This window comes from Chaetura pelagica, unplaced genomic scaffold (assembly GCF_000747805.2).
Source record: "Chaetura pelagica isolate M959 unplaced genomic scaffold, ChaPel_1.0 scaffold69, whole genome shotgun sequence".
Classification (NCBI taxonomy): Eukaryota; Metazoa; Chordata; class Aves; order Apodiformes; family Apodidae; genus Chaetura; species Chaetura pelagica.
Window position 1 is genome coordinate 3,449,464 of NW_009970724.1, and position 23,314 is coordinate 3,472,777.

The following is a 23,314-nucleotide window of genomic DNA, read 5'->3' on the forward strand; positions in this document are numbered from 1 at the left end:
ACAATAATTACTACATCTTCTGTTTAGGCATTCATAATGCAAGTAGTATTTCTTAATGAAAGTAATGTATCCTGATATTGCTTGGTACAGCTATAGATACAACAGTGTAAGACAGCACATCATTTTGTGTAACAAAGAAAAGGCAATTACAAAGCAGAAGTTTCAAATGTTCTCAAAACTGCATTGTATCTGTGCTGCCACAGCTCTCCTGCTTGCTAGCTATTCCCACTGCCTTACATGGATGCCTGGAAGGGTGCACTGTTCTATTCCTCGAAATACGGGTAAAGAACTGCTACTGTACTAGCTTTCCTTCTGCCCATTTAAAAGCAATGGTGCAGGACAAAGAGTGAACTCTGTCTTAAGAGAAAAGAGAAACAATATGACAAACTGCAAATACGCAAAACATCAGTAGTTGAGCTGAAGATAGAAAAAACCCCACATAACTATGTGCTGTCTCTAATTGTTGTTTATACCTATTCCCCACATGGATAGACTTGCCTGCTCCCCCCAGACATGAAAACCTGGGTCATTTATATATTGTATTTTACCTAGGTCATTCTAATTAAGGCTCGCACACGTTAAGGATGAGTAACTGACATTTCAAAAGGACATTAATAAATTAAATTAAACCTAATTCCAATATATACTTTGGTCAGTAATTATTGCTTGACAGACATTAGAAAAAAATATGTAGACTGCTGCCTTTATTGATTTGGTGGTATGTTACTTTCTAGAGAAATACATTTTACATAAAAATTAAAAAGTTATTATTTACTTAGTACATAATGTAGAAAACTTACCATTGCAAAACTAGAAGAAATATAAACTTCTGACATTTTATACAGCTGACTCTCACTGTGCCACTTGAATAATATCAATTACAATTGCTGATATCCATGACGTAATCCAAATGCCTTTTTACTAGTTTATGGCATCACATTAACAAGATTTTGAAAACTGTTGAGAAAAAGACAAAGGCATCAATAAAACATTTAAATTACTTCATTAAAAATTAAGAATGTAACAGGACATATAAAGCGTAAAAGCTTTTTAAGGAAGCAATTATCAGTTTTCCAAGTGTTCTACATAAAAACACTATGGTATAAAGTAACAGAATGTGAAATGATGATTTAGTTTTCAAATGTAAAATACCTTTCTTGGTTATTTTTAAGTTATTCACTGTAACACACAAAGATGTGCAAGCAAATTAATTCACAACAGAGTTGTGTTAGGGTGTTCAAACCTCAGAAGGTATTTGAAGAGGCACAAGAAAACAAGTAGTGAAAGCTATTACTACAGCAAATGAATTATGAATGCGCTGTCAAATACATTTTATAATTCGATATAGTGAAAAACAATTATTTTTGCTATTTAATTTTAGCCAACTGAGTAGAACTCAAACCTTTTATTGGCTCCAAATCCCTGAATAACCTTCATCTACACAAGAGGACTGAAATGCTTTCCAGAGTTCACATTAGATGTAATCTTTATCCAGGGAAAACAATACATGCTACCTTGTTTATAGTGGAAGTGAACCAATTTTGATACTGAAAGACAGATATAATCTACAGATCCAAAAGCCACACAACACTTTCAGTTGTCTCTAGAGTTTGAGAATCACTGCCAATGCCCAACAACTATTACTTGAAAAAACAAACCTGGAAGCACACTTAATTCAACATGATCTAGTACTATGGAAACACCAACAATCACTATAGAACAGTGATGACTGTTCTGAACTCTTCATGTTCTGTTGACTCCATAAAAGTAAACCTATTTTTATACTGACAATTCAGAAACTTCTTTATGCAAAACACAAGTTGACAGGTTTTGCCATACTTTTATTTCTACAGTTGTTATGTTTACATTATATATGCCCAAAGCCTTTGGAAATTATCTTCTTTACTTTCATCCTAACTTCATACTGGTAAGAGCAGAAAATTAATTCCCCATTAAGTTGACAATTCAAAATATCAACTGAGCCAAATAAGAGGAGATGAGACAAATTACGTCTGGTTACAGTGAAATTCAATAATGAAAGATACTTCTACAATAATGCTACATGAAGTATAGTAAATTCTACTATAAAGATAACTAAATCAAATCAGATTTAAATTATTATTCAGTGGACTTCTTAAGACTGGAGAACTGTCATCATAAAAGACAAAGAAAGAAGGGAAAAACAAGAAGGCAAGGATAAGCACTTGAAAATGACAGAGGGAAATGACTGAAAGGAATGAGTGAAAAGGAACAGCTGGTAATTACCCAAACCAGGAATGGAACCAGAAACAATGAGAGATGGATGCCATAAACAGCTCCATTAGTAAGTGACTTCTGTCTATGTCTCCCTGTCCCCCAACCATCAATTTCTTCTACTTTTAATATTCTGGAACACTCTCAGTTATTTAAATCTATATTGTTGCCTTTCCTATAGATCCCTTTCATGGAAAGGAAGGATACGTAGGTCATAGGTAGATACCAAAACTAAGGAGAGACTTCAACAGATTACTGAAAAAATAAAATAAATTCAAACAACATACCCCAGCAAAAATCCCGTAACTCAGTAACTTTGGTAAAATACAAAATACAGAAAAAAACTGAAACAAAGTATAACAGTGAATCAATCAGAAGAGGGCCTAATCTCAACAATGGTAATTACTTTACCAGTCCAAAAGTAAAGACCATTTGTATAAATTATTTCAAAAGCAGCAGAAACAGTAATGTCAGTCTTTCCTCAGTTCTATACTACTTTATTTCCCCTCATTTTCTTTCCCCCAAAACAATCCTATTTTACTTAGAGCAGAGAACCTGTTGTGCCTAATTTGCCTTTCAGGAGAGCAAAAGCATTTCAGAAACAGCAGAAAGAATGTGTAAACATCAAAATAGGAGAAAACAAAGTGGGGGAAAGAAAGTTTTGCTTAGCCAGGATTTTTTGTTTAGTAGCATTAGGGGACAGGGGGAAACACAACAGGAGACTAGGGGAGGACAATTTAATCAGGATACACTGAAACAATTTAGTTACTGCTTAAAGACTGGAAAACAACATTTGCAAGAGTTTAGTAAGTAAACAATTAAGTAAATTCTTCCAGAAGTTTCACTGGAAAATTTGTCTTGTAAAGACAGTATTATGTCTTTACATTCCATAACCACTTAAAATTGTTTTTTTCACCTGGAATAACCACATCTTCCATGGCAGAGAAATTCAATGGAAGAGTAATTTAATGTTTTGGACACCATTCATTCTAGAAGATATTTATGAGCTGGAATAAGGAGTCCAAGGGAAACTAAATATGCTTTTAGGTCTAAGACATTCTTCATGGAACTACAGCAACATTTAAGAGAACACTGCACAAAGTCTAAGGAGAAAGAATCAGTTAAGAAACAACACAGTCTGGTTTGCAAAGACCACTAAAAATGAAGAAGTTACAAGTGAAAACAAAATTTAATGCAGACAGATCTTTGAAGAAAGAAAGGAAATCTGAATTTGTCTCTTGTGGAGAAAGACCTGTGTAAGAAGCCAGCGAGTGAGTGTTGATGCTGAAACCTTATAGGGAATGGTCATACATTAATCAGCATGGAACTTCTTCAGAGTGAGACTGAAGTCTGCTTATATAAATTGTCAATACAGTTAAGAATTTGATTAAAGCATAGGATGGAATTTCAGGGTGTGTATTTTAGCATTTGAAAATATTTAAAGTGTTACATAGCTTTAGGCATGCTCCACTGATACACAACATAGCCATATAATGACAGTAGAATTTTTATTTAATTAGAAGACTAATTAGCAAAGCTAGTGAATGTTGAACTGTGTCTGTAAAAACCTCTAGCAACAGAGGAAATAAATTTACACAGAGATGGAAACTGCCAGTTAATGACAGCAGAATGAGGAAACTTCTTCCTAAACATGCCAGTACTGGGTATTTGGGAACCAAGTACAAGTCAGTTGTTTAAAGGAACCCCAAGAATTACGAAATACGTACATAGTTTCTTGACTGCTATTGCCACACATTTCATACAACCCCATTAAAAGAACTGCATTCTACACAAAAAATATAGCAAAGCCTGACATATTTCTGAAACTATTAATGCTGTCTGTTTCTTTCAGAATCCCTCAGAAGCCACTATGAGCCATTGGCCACTATTTACACTTTAGGAAATACCAGTCCACTGGGAACCTTGCTATTTCATTGAAAATACAAAACTGATGGCCAAAATGTACTTTTCTCAAGCTTCTATATAAATTGCACTTCTCCTAAGACTCAGAGTAGACAAAACTTGCGTTTTAACCTGAGCCTGTATGTGTAACTCAGTGTTCTACACTGAAGTGGTTTAACAATGAAAAAGGGTAACATTTATCATCAATCTCTTGTCATTACCTTCTAATATGACCATGCCATAAATTTATGACCAATTACTGTATCCGTACACTGAGCATGCATGCAATCTTTAATCATTAGCAGGATCCTGTATATGCTTAATGCTATGGCCGTTGGGAGGGGCAGGGAGCAGCAAAATTACATCTCACGTTTCTGCATTATCCACAGAGAATTGCAGCAAAGCTATCGTGAATAAGCTCTTGTGTTCTGATTGCCTGGAGATTATTACACCATTATCTTTCTTCTTATCAGCTATCCACTCCATACCACATCGTTTCAGTGACAAAAAAACACGAAACAAAAACAACAATTAGACTTTATAAATATTAAGCATGTTTTAAGCATGCATAGCACTGCTTAAGTGTGTATCACAAAAGAAAAGAATATTCATAGTTTAACTAAAAAACTGTGTATCTCTGTGGTATAAAACAACAATTCTGAATTACTTTACAGTAGTATGTTATTTAAAACAGTGTATTTTTTAAAATGGAACGTGTATTGTATAAAATGAAAACTGCAGAAGCTATTTATGTAAATAGAATCTAACCCCTTACATAAATATATGCTCGAGACAAAAAATTAGCACCTTCAAACAGAAGAGAACCTGCACAGACAGGATCATGAGGACTTTGGTTTATCTCCACATAAAAACTGTAACACTTCCTAGGGATTAATTCCATTTAACAAATTCTCTTCACCAGTCTACCACATCTAGAGTATATCAGCATCTCTTCCCACACATACTGAGCTTACCATAACTACATCAGCAAGAAATTTGTTTTCTGAAGAATGCATGATATTTTTCTAATTTTAGGTATTTCTCACTATTCTGAGTGAGGAAATTTAATGGAAATATGGGTACAACGGAGGCATCACCTTTTCCAGCCAAACATTTCAAGATAATGTTGCAAAGTTATATAAAAGTTAATATGAATTACAGACATAACTGTACAGCAGAACTCTAGAAAAGTAACCACTCTATCAAATTTATTCTGACAGACAAACCCTAAACTGATTTCAGTTTCTTATATTTTGGTCAAATTAGTTTGCACTGAAATCATGCACTGAAGCATCGGCCTCAGACTGATATTCCCACCCTTCTGCCTCTCCTTTCAATTATCAGGCAAAATAATTAGTCATTTCTGTGCAGAAATATAGAAAATATTTTTAAACCCTCTTATTGCTTAAGACACATGTGACTTTTTCTTCAGTAAGTTTTTCTACCTTGATGTTTTGGATTAAAACATTTGAACTTGGCACAGAGAAGCATTTGCCTATTAACAAACTTCCTGGTGGTGCTGTGATGAAGGCAGGCTATGGGGAATTAAAAACAAATCAACAGGTAAGGAGAGCAGCTACATTAGCAAAGTGAGTGGATGCTGGCTGGAGAAAAGAGACTGGAAATCCTGAAGAACTGCTAAAAGACAGAAAGATCACAACTGTGAAAGAAGGAAAATGGAACTTGGAATAAATGGAAGAAGCAGACAGGTAATGTCAGCTGACTTACCTGGCCACAACTGATCTATACACATCACCATAGCACCCATCCCAGTTATCTGTCACAATTACTTGTGACAAGTCTTGTCAACACAAATATTTGTGGAACTAAGTGAATATACAAATAGGTCTGAGATTAAATTATTGTATTTTATTTTATTTTCAGATGGGTCCATATGGATCAGTTTTTCCCATGGGTCATATTTGTCCAGGGTGCTGCTTTTGCTCAGGGACCTGGACATACCTGGTGTGGCTTCATCCTGGCTCAAACCAGAACAATATTAAAGGACAATGTGCCATAGCACAGGATCATGTGGCCAGAACCAAAGGTGAATATGTGAATTTCATAGGGTGGTACCAAAGCCCTATGAACAATAAACTACACTCCACACTTCAACACACCACCTAGTACATCTTATGAGAAAAATGCAAACAAGCATCAATTACTGTGACTTAATTTAATACAAATTGCATTTTACATGAATAAGTTATCCTTACTGAACTCACTAATCAGACAATAAAGTAATTGTTGTCAGATACAACTAACTTACCAATAAAACTAAGAACAGACTACACAACCAACTTTCATGTCCCACACTTATTCTCTGGCCGTCACTCTATATCCTTCTCACCCCATCTACCCACTCACTGTATTATTCTAGCTAAAAGTCCTTCTCTAAACTATAACATGCTTTTCATGTGAAAACATTCAGCTGCTATACAGCTTTGCTGTTATCCAAAGAACATCTCCTGTGCAGGATTACCAAAACATGTGACTAACATCTTTAAGATACATTGAATTACACAGGTTCTTGAAAAGCTCATTATAAAATCAATTACAGTAACTTGATTAGAGAAACCATTTATCAAAATGTTATTCTAGCAGAGTAGACTCTGATAGTATTTAATCTCTTAAACACAGCTATAAGATAGTTTTATACCAATAAACTGGAAAAATATTTATTTCCTAGCAAAGTTATTATTGGAACATGCAAAAAATACCAAGCATAAAGAAATGTTTATTTTTTCCTACAGGTAGGCTGCAACTGCAAGAGCTCATCAAGTATTTAATAACCCTGCTAATGCTCACAAGTGAAAAGGCATTCTGAATGGGCTGTGCTTAGAAGTGCAGTTATATGGGATGAAGACAAGTAGCAAACCGGAGAGCTTGGAAAATGTGAGCATAAGACATGCAACACTTCCTGCAAAATATTTGAGTGCTGGATCAGAATGAAAATGTTTTTCTTCTCGATTTTTCATCAAAATTTGAAATGTCCCTTCTGCCTCTGAAGAGGGGAAAAAAAAGAAAAAGCAAGAAGGAAGGATGTTTCTCCAATTATCTTCAGTCGTGCAAAATGTTGTAATCACTTTTTTTCCCTTCTGATAAGACTCAATCTAGGAGATAAGCATGTTACTCTATAAGCAGACCAGCCAAACTACTGTCCTAGGGGCTGTCTCTTTATAGTCCTAAATGCAACTCAGTTTTGCCAGACATTCCACCTCACCTCCAACATTTTGAAAAACTTCATGTTCCTCCCTCTGGCCACCTCCGAAAGTCAAGCATAGTGTGGCCAATTCCAACCTACAGATGCACTGACTGGATCACTAGCAAACCATGTATAGCAACTAACTGCTGGGCTAAAACTGCAATCCTCCTTAAAAAGGGGACTCCAACTTTCAGGAAAGCTGCAAACTCTACACTTCCAAGATCTTCACTTGCAGCTAAATTTTATTTATTATTTTTTGGGTGAGGGGTGTTGCAACATTGGCCAAGAGGTTCAAAGGCACACTTTCTTGCCTAAGCTTAAGGATTGATTTAAATTGTGGCTCTAAAGGCTTAAAACACATTCTAGACAGACTGGGGGCATCCAGAACTACACTGGTATCTAAGAGCAAAAGAAACAAAGCTTGTCACAGTTAAGCTGTGGCTCTGATGAGCCTCCTGACCAGATGCAACACATAAGCTAATACTGCAGGTATAATTGTAGCACCACTCACCATGTAAACAAACAGATGTTTTCTCACTAGGTACAGGCTCTGGAAAGTAATGGACTAGCTTATAAAACAAACTATGCTTTAACATTGGATTTAAATACTGTAGTAGCCTGCAACCCTTAAGATCTCTGTGTCCCAACTGTAAATTACTTGGATTATGCTGCTCTTTGATTGCCAGTTAGTTTTAAGAGCCCTACCTCTTTTAAATGCTCATGTGGCTGTATTAGAACTGACTTTGATATTTTAATAAAATTGTATGGTGCAGCTGAATTTGTTACACACAGTCAATTCTCTGCTGCACAGCAAGCAGCGAGAAACATCAATTTTCTGCAGAAACAGTCTGTGATACTACAGCTGTTGAAATGTTTCACTGACATACGTCTATGCTAGAACCTCAACATTGCTGCAGTTCTCAAAATATGGTTAAAAAGACCCATCCTTACTTCTTGTTCCAGCCTTCCATACAGGACACTGTTCATTCCAATTGTCTTTTTGCTGTTTGGTCCAATACACAGTACAGCTGCTAATGATATTTAGCCATACATGATGGCTTTGCCTTTGCAGATAGTCTTTCAAAGCACTTTTGAGCACATCCCTGTTCTGTGAGATGGCTGTCAGCATCATCTACACTGAGAATGAGCCTGTCTCCAGAAGTATGTGAAAGCAGAGAGAAATTTTCTCCCAGTGCTTGGGCATCCTGAAAGATTAGCAGATACCAGCACTTTAAAACACCATCTTGCAATTTATTCTTAAATTCTTTCCAAATTCACCTCTGCAACTGAGACTGAGCTTATTAAGCAGACAGGTTTTGTAAACCTGTATAATTTGATATTCTCATTCTTTGTTCAGTCTGCATTTAAGTGTTCTGAATAAAAAGACCATTATGCATATTTCAGTCTACTTGGATTCCTGAAGTTTCAACTGGCAAGTACTGAAGGTGTCTTAAGTGCATTAGCAACTGCATTTTTTAGAAGCTCTTAAAGTAACAGTGATCAGCCACTTTCTGTTCGGTTGCTGTCCTGTGTTCGAGTACAAGAAAACAAAACTTTCAATATTAACATAATCACACACCTTTCTTCTTAATTACAGCTTACCTATTGGTAATAAATGCTGTTATTTAAAAAAACAAATTTAACTATAAGAGTGGTCCCAGTTCAGTTAGTACATTACTTTGTCTAAGCTGCTTCTGTCTATATCCAACTACCACCAGACAGGACAGCTGGCCAGAATTTCCTTTAACAGTACAATGGTAGTCTATTTTCCATTTTTGCTCTAATATATATAGCTGAAATAGGACTATGATTGCATCGTATGTAATTTTGTTTTGCTTTATTGCTATTTTGCATTCTTCTCTTGCTCTGCTCAGAAAGTCTTTGTAGGCCAGTATACTGACTACTGAACAATATGCTGCATTTCACTTCCTGGGTTTTCTGCATTTTCCTTGCCTGTGCTTAAAGTACTAAGTGGAAATACAAAGGAAGATCTGTTTGGTCTGCATTTACATTTAAAATCTTAGCCTTTTTATTACAGCTTACTTGCCCAATATGAACATTTTTTTTGCATTCAAACACTTTGGCATAAACTGCCATTATCACCCTATAAAAAAACCCAGAGGAAGAGTATTTTTTTTCCTACCATAACTACAAGTATTTGCTCTTCTTGTGACCACTGGTAAATTATTTTTCATCTAGATCCAGGCTTTTTAATCAGTTCTGTAGTTTCTACAGCCCACATAGTAAAATTCAGACTGGCCTGATTCACATTTTTTAAATCTTTCATACTCACAAATTAATTATTCTGGAAGATTCAGCCAGAACAGTAAAACTTTTCACACAAGTACAATGACGCAACAGTTGTTTTTCCTCCAGGTATCTTACTAACTTGTTAAATATACTTATTTTCTAGATTTAAAATGCATTTGTAAGACTTTCTGAGATTTTACACTGTTAACTCTAAACCCACCATCAATGTGTCAACACATTGCTGAAATACAGTTTACCCTCTGTACACTTTCCTTTACGCTTCATTTACTTAACTTTATTATATAAGGAATACATAGGTATTCTGCTTTGATTATTATTGTTCTTCAAGGTTGTTTTGCTTTGCAATACTCAGTTTATTATTTGTTTCATCCACACGAGTCCATTTTCTTTCAAAACTGCTTACTGTTCAAGCATAAAATGAAAGACTGCCTACAAAGTGAAAAATGCATTCCCATTCTATTATCCCTTCCCACTTGCTGAATACTTTATCAAGCACTTTCTAAGTAAGTTCCATGCTCCAAATATTGAGATGTTGCACTACATTTTCAGAGCAAAAGGGACTTGCCTATTACCACCTAAGCACATGAATATACCTATCACCTATGCACATATACACTCAGTTCCCTGTATAAGTTTAATCATTTTCGAAACGTCTTCCCCACTAACTTTAAAAGCAAATAAATTATTTTGAACTTTATTAATTTAAAACCCCTTTCCTCACATTGAGTCAGACCAGAGATCTATCTAGTCAGTACTTTTTCTCCAACAGCAGCAGTACGCAGGTGGCTGGGGAAGACAGCTAGGGTACACAACATCGTTCCAGAGTCCAGCATTTTTTAGCTCAGGGTCCTCTTAAGTCATATGTAGTTTCTAGCTATTTACTCAACTTCAGTGGATTTCTCTTCCATGTATTTTCCCTATCTTTCAACAGATTTTTAGCATTCAAGTCTTCCCACTAATGAGTTCGTAAAAGAGAATTCTGATTTTCTGTTTTCACAAATGTACAAAGAGCCATAATCTGGCAAAAAAGAAAGGCTGTGAGGTTAGACAACCAACACAACTCTCACTGCAATTTAAGTTTTAACTTCTTGTGCTTACTGCTTTCAGTTGTATTTTTTTTTTAATTGATAAAATACATTTTTTGTGTTTTACTCAGAGCTCCCTCTTCTGCTTCACTTTTTATGACCTTGCCTAGATACATTTTTTCCAGGAATAAAGAAAAAAAGAAATTAAAGAGAGAACCATGGTATTATCAACAATAGAAAGCTACTGTGTAAACAGAAGTACGCTTTTTCAACCACAATGTCACAGATGCTTCAAATGGATACACTCGGTTCTAGTAACCTAGGCATATGCTTGCAATTTTATCTACTCTAATAGAATACATGAGACTCCAAGATTTTATATTGCATCTTATCCCATTTCCATTTTCTGAAACTAATTTCTGACAGTTTTGATTGTCATCCTTTGTCTCATAATGACAGAACTCAGTAATATTTCACTGATTTTATGCTTCATCAGTTACTAATTCAATAATACAGTGCAAACTATGACCAAATTTTAACAAAAAAATAATTCTGAGCATGTAACCTTTAATATAAAAATATGTCTGGCTGTAGTACCTAAAATTCTTAATAAAATCTATATTAAAAAAATAATTAAAAAGGAGATCCTCATTCTATCAGTTCTTCCAATTACCCTGTAACAGCAAGTAAAGGCCTGAAGAAACATAAGGATATTCAAATTCCACGTTCAGCCACTAGAGGATTTCTCAAAGCACAAGAACAAAGGAAAACAGAGCTACCGTCTACCTTCAGCATATTTTATCACAGATTCAGGCAACAGGAAGGAGCTGTCAGAAGCTGGGTCAGAGTTTGAATTACATAGATCCTATACCCATCCTAAGTGAACATGAGCAGATTGCCAGTGTACAGACAGTTTCTTAAATGGCTAAACCATCACAGCAGTACAAAATCTGCACTTGAAATCAAATTCCTGCTTTCCATGGGCATGATTTTTGCCTTCGAAATGCACACCAGATTGCCCATACATTGTATCAAGTGGCAAAACATCCAAGAACTTCTAATTAGAAGAAATTAGGTAAAGGTTAGACTAAACAGCTAAGTTATTTACTAGGGACTTATATATTGACTTAGACAAAAAAAAAATGTAAAGTGGACTTTTTCCTGATTTTTATCCACCTGAAACATTCAGTTATAGAGATCCGATTTACTAAAAATGCCTATTTCTTAGAAGACCAAACCCAATTTGATCTGATTACTCCAAATGCTTCTTCCTTACATGGCCATAACCAATTTGAGAAGTAGTTTTCTGAGTTTGTTATAGACAGCTTGGAATTTTTACAGTATTAATTTGAAAACAATAAATAAAAAAGTTACAAAGGTAGAAATTGCATTCATTTACTTTGACAGCCGTAAGCACATTTGCATTCTTCAAGAAGAAGACTACTAGCTTTTTAAAAAAATAACATATTTGCCAGCAATGTCCTAAAAAAGCGTTACTGAGGCTTTCTAAGGCAGTTCTTCCAAACTATTCTAAGGAATTTAGCAGTACTATGTCAAACCAAATGCTTATTTCTTACTTAATACGTCTGAAAAGCTGACATCAAGTATTAAGTAAGGATTAAATTGACAAACGGAATTTACATGCTATCCAAAGAACTGCTTAACCTTTTAAAAAATATTATAAAAAAATAACCGATTGTCAGTTCCTCTAGGGAACATGTAAAATGTATGTATAAAAATATGAAATTATTCAGCTATGAACAACTGTATTACCCACAGCATAATGCTGTAGCCATAAAAGAGGAAAAATAAGCACAGCAAGAATAGAGCCCCTAAGCAGCCTTTGCTGTATCTTGAATATACAAAGCCCTCATAACTCAATAATACATTATCTCTCCTAGGGCAATAAGCAATTAATACATTCCTTTCTTGATAACAGGATTAAAAAACATACATAAAACACCCATACCTTTAAAAAGTAGTTTCACTTCATCTAGAAACACAGACAGTACTGAAATACAATGCCTATGTAGGGCATGGCAGACCTGAGGTCATACCTTTGCTGTACAGTCCCAGAGTAAATGGCTATTTTATTTGGCTTATCTCCTTGGTGTTCCACAAAGAGACGCTATCATAAACATTTGATTATTCTTGTTGCCTTTTTCTGTGCTAAGTATAGTAGAGGGATCAGTGTGGGACAATCATATTCAAAGCATGGCCTGTGTATGTAATGTATTTTTACTATAGAATAGTGATGTTTTGTTATGACCCCTTTCTAATAACACTCAACTCTGTTTTTTTGACAACTAGTAAAAACAAAGTTGATGTTTTTACAGAAATGTCTATCAGAACACTTTCCTGGGCTGTTAATAGCTGATTTAAAGTCAGATTCTACTTGATGACCCATTCGCTCATTTTTGTGAGATGCTTCTAAAACTGTGATTCAAGACAGTGGTGAAGTCAAGAGTCATCAGATTTGTATCATCTCTAGACTATTGCCAGAGTAGAGGGTTTTTTTTTAATGCAATCACTAAAAAGATTTTAGTAAAACACCATTACTTTGTAAGTATCTGATCAAAATTAACAAGTCTGAGCATCCTAATCCCCCTCTTAAATCACGTGCCAACAACACTTTTTTTTTTAGCAACTGAACTCTCTTTCAGCAGTTGGCTTGATTTAGAAATGTTCCACTGTTACCCCAAGTGGGTAACTCTCATAAGGATCTCATAATTTTTCATTCTAATTACGGAAATGCTCTTTTCTCTATCCCTCCTCCACTTATATCCATTTAGATATTCCTCCAAAGAGCATTTCCTGAGCCAATTTCTTTGTCCAAGGCACCACTTTCTCTGTATCTTTTCAATACAACAAACAAAGCCACATCCATCTATCATCTCACTCCTTACCAACAATGTTGATTCACACTCTGGTGAACCTTCAATCATTCTCTCTTTAATTTTTCAACAAGACTTCCTAGTGAAGTTTCATTTTACTGTTAAGCGATTTAATCTACAAAAAGGAGCAATCTCACTCCCCTGTAACTCTCAGGTGCATCATTCTGATTTTTCCCATGCACTTGCTTTAGTATTCAATCTGATCTCACAATGAGCCCATTTAGAAAATACAAACTCCTACAAAAGAGGTATTATTTTTCTGCTGGTTCAGCTCCCTAAACAGGCTTACTGTAGTAGTCAAATGAGCACAGGTGCCAGTAGTAAGCGGGGGCATAACTATGTATTTTGATGACAGAGAGCCATTCGATCAGGTTAGCTGTAACATGAAGCCTCCCTCTCAGACTCTCCTTTATGCTTTCTAAGTGCAAAAAGCACAGTTCTTTTAACTCGGAACTCTCATTTTTCATGATGAGGATAAAAATACTTCTTTAACTGATACACAGGAAATAACTCAACCATCTTAATGTTTTCATCTACCTTTATTGCCCAGCTATAACCTGTATTATAGTGGAATTGTGAATTCCTTGGGGGAAACGTTCTTCATGCCTGCTTCTGCTAAGCAGGGGTCATTGGATCATCTATTTTCTTTTCATTCTGTTCTACTATATACTTTAATATAGAACTGTTACAATGCTATTGAAAATTTGACTGAAATTCAGTTGACGCAAGTCTTCACTGACAGAACCTGAGACAAAAAGGCAACAGAGGAAAAATCAAATCCTTGGGCTCTTTTTGACATCTTCTCATTATGGAAAATATAGTCACTGAAGGTCAAAAAGAAATGTTTGCCCAGACTTTAACAGATGTACATGTCTAAGTATAAGAAAAACAAACTTTTGTTTCAAAGTCGTAGAATGTGCTAACGAACTACAGAAGCTGTAACTATAGCCCACATGTAGTAAAAGGCACGTTTAAGGTAAGATAAGCAAACAGAACTTAAATTCTAGCTCATGACTCTTCTACACAGCAGGCCTACTGACAGAATGAACAGGATTAGAGGAAATGTCCACATGATTATTTGTTACAAGTCACATAAGAAAGCTATAGTGACATGTGAATCAAAACTGAAAATGGTACCAAGAATATTACACAGTAAACCTCTCTAGAGCTCTCCTGTTTCTCATGGAGAATCTCCTGACCTTCTGGATCGTTTCATTGGGAGCTTTTCTTGGGCTAGGTAAATACAGACATAGAACAATCTAACGAGGTTTTCTACACGGCAGTTAATTTAACTGCAACTAAATTTAATTATGAGCAATTCCGTAAAAGCAGGACACAAAGGTCTGATCACCAGAGTTATCTCTCAAGTGGAAAATCAATGAGAAATGAGTCACACTGGATAAAATGACATTACCTGGCATGCCTTTACCTCCTTGCAAAAGATTCCCCCTCTACATTCAGAATTTCAATAGGAGAAAAAAAATAAACTTTCATGCAATAGAGGAAGTTTCAATAAAACCACTTCGGGACTATAATTAACCAGTGATATTTTCAGATCATGAGTAACATAACTGAAATTCTCAAAGATGAAGAAGAAATTACCTAACTATATTGTTGATTTGTTTTTCTTTTTGTGGGGTAGTCATAAAGCAACAGAAAAAAAACCTGCCTAGATTTTAACATTAAAAAAAAATCTGTTCCCTTATACCTACAGTCTAGGATAATATGAATTATCCCAACAGCAAATTGTAATCCATAAAGCAGTCCATTTTTAAGAATAAAATACAGAGAGTTCTTGAGGATTTGCAAAATTTTCTTTGGTTCAACAAGACCTTCAAACTACATGTTAAGAATCACACTGAAATAAGACTTACTGTCTTAAAAGTTTTGAAATTAACTGTAAAGACAAAAATCTGAAAAACACAAATCACTATGGGGTGGGAGGTAAGAAGGGAGAACCTTTATTTGCACTAGGACATTATAGTAAGAGTGAATGTTTCTCACTGTCCTTTTCAGTGCTGGCTGTGAGATGGCAGCTATGTGAAGAACCTCTTCCATCTGAAATATCTTAGGAATCCTCTTAACAAAGGATCAGTGGACTCCCAGTTATATGACCCGGAGAAATTCTCAGCTGGCCTTACTGAACAGAAATGAGGTAACTACACTTGATTCTGTTATAAATCACTTCCTAAGAGATTCATTTAAAACTACCCATGAAAAGTAAATGTCTCCAGCCTCCACAATGATATTGTGAATAATGATTTTTTTAAGCCCCTCTGCATTTTTTGCAATGCACTGGATACAGCAGAATTTCCAGGAAATTGACACAATAAGAACACTATGATTCTGATGAAAATAGGAAAATAGTTTAAAAAAAATAAATCATAAGCTGTAGTGGCTGTGTATGTTGGCTGTTTTTCCAGTGCAAAATAAACCTGTAATTAAAAACAAACAAACAAACAAAAAACCCCAGCAACAACAAAAAAACAAACGAAAACAAGAAGAAAACCAACAGAAAAGATACAGACTGAGAATTGAAATGAACTGGCAACTTTCATTTAACTTCTTTTTTCCTGAAGCTTAGCTTTTGAGGAAATAGCCCCCGAAGAAAAGAGATAGCAGCATGGAAAAGCATATAAACTGTTGTCAAATCTTTTCAAGTGACAATTTAGACAAAGCAGATACTAGAAACAGCAACAGTCATGTATACCAAAATAGTAAAACTGCTAGTTACATTCTTTCAGAAACATACACAGAGAAAGCGAAAGTAAATTAAAAGAAGGTAGTGGATGGAAGAGAAAGCATGTACCCATATATTTTGACTTTACAACTATTAATAAAACACTTTTTCTTTTCAGTTGCCATAGAAGTTGTATATACTTTGAAACAGAAAAAAAAAAAAGGCAAACAAACTCAGCATCTGTTGTAATGTTGATGGATTCCCACTCTTCTAGTCAGTGACTGTCTATATACTCCCCCAGTCCACTCTGCAAAAAAATGCTTCTCCAAACTCCATGTTAAAACAGTCTTTTTAAGACAGTTCTGACAATTTCTTCTCAGTTACAGCTCTTCAGGTAGAGCTTATGGAATAGGTACATCTGTCTCTGCCTAAGTCTTAAGCCTTTGTGCCCTTACTGCAAGAGATACTGTGACCCCTTTATAATACTCTACAAAAATCCTCTGTAATGCAGAGATACATAAGAAGAAAATCCCTGGAAGACTTAAAAATATTTAAGCAAAGGAACAAATTCCTTTTCTGACATTCTAATATAGTGAACAGTGTTTGCCTTCTTCCTTTATTGATTTCTAGCAATGGGATTCTCATTAATACCTTTGAGATCACATGTATTTAGCTGAAATAAAGTATAAGAAACCTCTGATGCCCTGCTGCCATCACCACTACATGTAAGTAAGAATTGTGTAAGGATCTGAAGCCAGTTCCACTTCAGTTACCAAAACATTTTATTTCTCAAATGTTTACTGACCAATTTCCCATCAAGTACAACAAATATATTGATGACAACCTGTGAACTTAAATTATATATCAAGTTTAATCCATAACATTGGTCAAATGGAAAGAAGTCCTAAAATCCTAATTAGAATTAGGCAGTCATATATTGAAAGCATTATTTTAGCTAAATCCTCCACAGTATTTTTAAACAGCAAGACTGTGATAGAATTTGTTTCACTTTAACCCTTTTTCTAATTACAGAGCACACACAGTGACACAGAGCATATCCTTCATTCATCATCCAGCCCAAGGCAGCTTTGTCAAATTTCAAAATTCAGAAAAGCTTCAACAAGGTCACTTGGAATATAGGCAGTTGATTTTTAAGAGAGAAAGTGAAGAACAATACATTAATCAGAATTTGGTTCAAAAATAGTTTTATTATCAAATTATCCAGTACTTTTAATTCTAAAAAGCTTTCACAACTCATTTGTGTGAAAGTTAGTTCTTCCAATGTAATAAAATATTTTTAAATCACCTTAAAAAAACCTCAAAGGATAATTTTTTGTTAAAACTAGCTATGTGTAGAAAGCACACGTTTCTATTCAGGCTTTTCTATACTGTGACTTACGCAGCAATGGGCATGAAAGACTGAAGTCTCTTTTTAATTCATGGCACGCAAACCAATTTTAAATAACATCATATTTATATTAAAAACTCTTTGGAAACCTGAAGATACTACAATTTATTATTATCCTTCAATGTACATCTTTCAGATAATAGCTGTTACTTTTATATTACAGACAGAAGGTGAAGTTGCATTATTTGCTCTATTTCAGAGCTTGGAATGCAGCTGATTCCTTGGCTCCTTAGACTTAAATCTTTTGAACTTTGCTTCTCTTCAGTGAAGTCTTCCAAAAGACTTGGACTCTAGCTCAGTTTATTTCTATTGCATCACAAAAACCATACAAAGGTAAGTGAAATATAGTAAATCTTCAAGTAAGACTCTGTAATATTTTCAGTATTACATTACAGAAGGCTTTAATAAATGCTTTATAAAAGAATTGGAAACAAATAACGATTTACTTTTTTTTTACTAAACCTTATAAACAGTTACATCACAAATTTTTATCGCTCCACCGTAAAGTTTTGTTTTGTTCTTTTAAATCATGGCCAGGAAAATACAAATACAATAAAACTGGAGAGAGCTAATGTCGGCAAGTCCTCCTGCCTCCTGTGTCAAGGACAGATAAAGTATACATAAATCACCTCTGAAAGACTATTTAAACTTTTCTAGAGCACTTCCAGCAATAGATATCCCATTACCTCCCTCAGATATTTAATATTATGATTATCTATCCATAAAACTGAGAAGTTTTTCCTAAAATTGAAATCTCCTTTTATGCTCCTTAGGACCAGTATTTCTTATCCTATCTAGACAGAACAGTTTATTACATTCTTCTTTGTAACAATCTTTACCATTTTGTAAGCCTATCATTATGTTTCCCCATCTCTACTATAGACTAAACAAGTGTGACTCTTTCAGTCCTTCCTCAAAGGTCATTATTGCAACTCTTCACTAAATATTCTTCCCTTGGTCCAAAGATGTTTTAAAGTAAAGTAACAAGGACAAAAAAAATGGAGACAGTACATCATCTGAGGCCTTACCCTGAGTACTGCAGAATAATTTAATCTTACATGCAACAAAATCCTGTTCAAGAATTCCAGTATGACTCTTGGGTTTTTTATAGAACTGTCGTGACTCCTTTGTGTGCATTTTGTGATACAGCTGCTTATTTGCAGAACTGTTGCCCAGCCAGCTGTTGCTCACATTTAGTTTATTGTTGCTATCCAAACATACCATTTTGTGTTTCTCTTTACTGCACCACAACTCATTTAGTTCAGATCACTCATCCAATTTGTCCATGCCATTTCTTGTATCCCTTCCCAGATTTGCACTGTCCAGTAAATCTGCTTTGTTCTATCATCCAGGTCACAAACTGAAAGACTAAACAGAATTAAATCCAGAAAATACACCTGCACAACTTCACTCAATGCATGCTTTCATTTTGAAATGTATTTAGAGCACTTAATAAGTAACTGCCCAGCATGGCAAATCCTCTCTGACAGTATCTATTTTTGGTGTTTCTCGATTCTTTAACTGTGGAGATAAAATTCCTAACTTCAACACTACTGTACAGGCAGAGTATCTCTCAAACTCAAATATACAAGGGGAGACTCTACCACTCTCCTCCCCCTTCAAAATATTTGTAAGTGGCACAGTAATTCAGTTGCATTGCTCCTCCAATTTTGAATTTGAGCTATATCCCTGTTGTTTTTTTTTCCTATAGTAAAGATACTACAGACACATTTCAATTCACACCAAAACAAATCACTAGCTCTGAAACAGTGAGATTTTATGTAAACATGTACATGTTTATATGTACTAATAAAACAAAAACAATGACAAAAAGCAGGACATTACCATTTATGTACCAACAGGAAAACTCTCAAGAACATACATTTCCTTTTAGTTTTCTAAATTTTCTAAATAAAATAAGTATTTTAAACAAACTTCAAAACACAGATAAAATATTTATCATGGCAAAGCTGTAAAAGACTGACAAAATCCCCCTGCTCTACTACTGACATATTGTCTACAAAGTAAGCTTTTACCCTTCTTACCACTAGTCTGGTCTGGAATATGTGCACCCACTAATCAAAACAAATATTTGTGTTTAAATAATGTATTTAAATATAAAATAGTAAAAACATATTTAAAACCTTGGACAATTAAATTATCAACCTTAACAACATTCATCTTCCTGTACCATACGGTGAAGTTCAGTAGACCAGGAAGTACTGAGATCAGCTAATGGCAATCTGATAAAAGATAACTACAAGTAGAATCAACCGTTTTCTGGAGCAACAAGATCCAAAGCAATCAGCTCAATGCAAAGCAAAAATATTTTAATGAGTATCAGGTAAAATTTAAACCATGGGGTGATGACCTGCTGAAACAATCAACACAAGCACAACTTCACCATCAGAGGGAATGAGCTCAGTACAATTCTGAAGAGTGGGCCAGCTGCTTTCTGCATTTCTACATTGAACTGAATTTATTTTAAGTATCCAAGCAGTACTGTAAAGTTAAACTACCTTTTTGCCTGAAGATATAAACATTGCTTGTATGACAAACTGTCTGTATAAGGGAATGTAGTTAAATGCAAACTTGGACCTAATACACAAATTCTGAACACAAACCACACAAATTACCAACCTATTGCCCTACAAAACAAAACCTGAGTATTTTGATCACAAAGCTGCACCTAATCAGAGAATCTTTTTGAAAGTCTTTTTGCTAGAAAAAGTGTCCAATAAGAGTGCACAGTATTTAATGTTCAGCTCTGCATTTATGAAGTGTTTCACAAGTTACTGAAAGAGAAAGTAGGTCTTCACAAAACTAAAACAAACTCTTATGATGGTTCTTCTACAACCAAGGCAGCTTTAGAAGCAGAAACCGGATTTACAATGAACTTAAAACTAGAACAATATATCCTTAAGTATTAGACTGCAAAATTTACCAGAATCAAGCTCTTACAATCAACAGCTTGATTTCCAGCAGAGACCAAATTTGGAAACTATAAAAAAAAAAAACACTTCCTCACTAGAGAAGTGAGAAAGTTTCTCACTTTCAGCACCTTCACTCCCGCCTACAGAGGTGGCAGAATCTTTCTTTTTCAAGATTTTTAAGGACAAGTTCTACAAATATCTGTTTGGAATAATCTAAGTAGTTTTAAACCAACCTTAAGGAAAGGGAACAATAGGTCTTACAGTACTGCATTCCTAGAAATGGAAGTACAAAGTAAATCTGTGGATATAAACAAGTGCTGAATACTTGAAAAATAAGTTATCTCTTGCAAATCTGGTTCTTTTATGACCAGAGAGATTTCTATAAGTTCCAAATAATACAAGTACTTCAAATTTGGGGAAAACCAAAACAAAGCAAACCCCAATAGGCTAGTCATAAAGACTTTAAAGAGAGTTTTTCAAATGTGAAATCTAGGAAAAAAAAAAAAAAAAGCAGCCCACCAAAACCAACACATTACAATTTTAAGTAGGCCAGACTGCAAAGACTTCTGTTCCAACTTTCTGAGTACTTCTAGAAACATTCAGAAAACATTTCATATTACCCTTATCCAAAAACATGGTAAAAGAGCAGAGAAAAAGTCTTTTCTACCTTCTACCATCAACAAGACAGTTCAACCAGAAGTCAACCTACCCAAAGTACCTAGAATGACCTGGAAGAAGCAGAAACAAACAACAACACCCTTGGAGTCTCTTGGAAATATTGGAAGTAAAGCCTTAATTCTATGTGAGACTCAGGACAGCAGACTGGAATCTCAGTACACAAGTATCTTATAAACACTTGATAGGCACCAGAGTAGTCATGTGCTATTCAGCTGTAGAACAGAAGCCTAGGTAGGACGCATTCCCAAATTTCATTAAAATAAGACACTCAGCTATTCTTACACATTAAATGTGTAATACCACTGACCTAAAAAACCCTGTTTCCTATTTCTCTTCTTCCAGAAATGTTAAAACATGATTGAACTTCATAACTAAACAGCTTAGTAACTAAGCTATTTAACACAGCCTCTTAGTAATTATGCACTTGGAGCATGCAATGCAAAGGAAAAATCCTTTCAGTTCACAGTGGAACAACTGAGAATTGCAACAACTACCTTTATTGTAATAAATAACTAAACATAAATTATCAACAGTATTTCAATTTAAGGTCATAACTGCTGCTCCTTACTGCCACAAGCAGCTATTTTGTGCAAGAGTCCTTCATAAAGACTTACTGTAAATTGAAGATATAGAATGCTTTTATGAAATAATCATGACAGTGCTGAAGAAAGCCTGCAAAGTTGTTGAGGTTGTGAATGACTTCCTAGAAGTCACATGTTACAGTAAAGTACTAACTGCTAACCTCTTTTAAGGCAATGAGAGTTCCATGAGTGACTTCAGCTGGGTGAAAATTTCACCTGTATCTGGGTTTTTATATATTTGAATACATACACTTGACTTTAAAAGGACTGCATTTTTCTCCCCTACTGTTTAACATGCACGGTCTTTTTTTCGTAAATAATTTTTTCCACTTCTGATTAAGCAAATACTATTACTCTGAAAGACAGTACAGTATGATTTAAAGATACTTGAAAACAAACTACAGTAGTAACTTGCCAACTTATTTTCTGAAAAGTTATACTTGCTTATGAAAACAATTAGATTTTTCTAACTCCAAAGCTACCAGTTCCTACCAGATCACCAGTCCCTGTAGCAGCCAGGAGTCAGAGGAAAGTATAGTATCTAACCATGTTAGAAATACCAAAAAGCATATTCTCTAAAGGTTGCACAAGTTAGTATTTAATATGAAATACCAAATACACTTAAAAGTTTCATCCTTAAAGCCTCACTAAACAACCACTGTATCATTAGTACAGTAAAAATGACAGTATCAAGGGAAAACATGCAAATATATATATAACGACTAAAAAACTACTACAATTCATTTAAAAACAACTGCAAACATCTTTCCAAAACAAAAGCCTCGAACTTTAAAGCCTAATGAGTATATTATTTTCAAAAAATGTAGACTCAATTATGTGGCAGCCTAAAACTAGGCTAGTAAAATGAAGAATTACACTCCAAGACTACAAAAACTGCCACTGTTCCTGGACAGTCAGGGACGGAATACAAGACAACATAAGGAAGAAGCAGAACCATATGCTCTCCCTTAAGAAATATCCGGACTAGTAGACAAAGGGGATATTGCTGAGCTGGGATGGTTGGACACTGCTGGAACTATTTTTCCAGATACAAAAGAAAATAGAAATGTATTTTACTAGTCTAGGATACAATGGGACATAGCTCATAGCCTCACGAGCGACCACGTTTATGATGTTTAATATATCTCTTTCTGGACTCTTGCACCCTCAAGTACCAACGTTCCTACAGGACAGGAGCAGCTCGGGTTCAACAACAGAAACCCGAATGAATGCAGAAGCAACAGCACGGGGCAGGTGCGAGAAGCAAGCCGAGGCAGCAGAAACAACCTGAAGTGCTTGCGGGGGATAAAGGCACGTCGGGCTGCACGTTGGCCGCGGAAGGGCCAAAGGATGGACCTCTGGGCGCTAACACGGACGGGACGCTGCTCCGAGCGCAGCACCGGGGAACCCACAGGCACCGCCGGGTCAGCGCTGAGAGGCTGGACGTCCTGTCCGGCGGGGGATGTGGCGGGACCGCGGGGAAG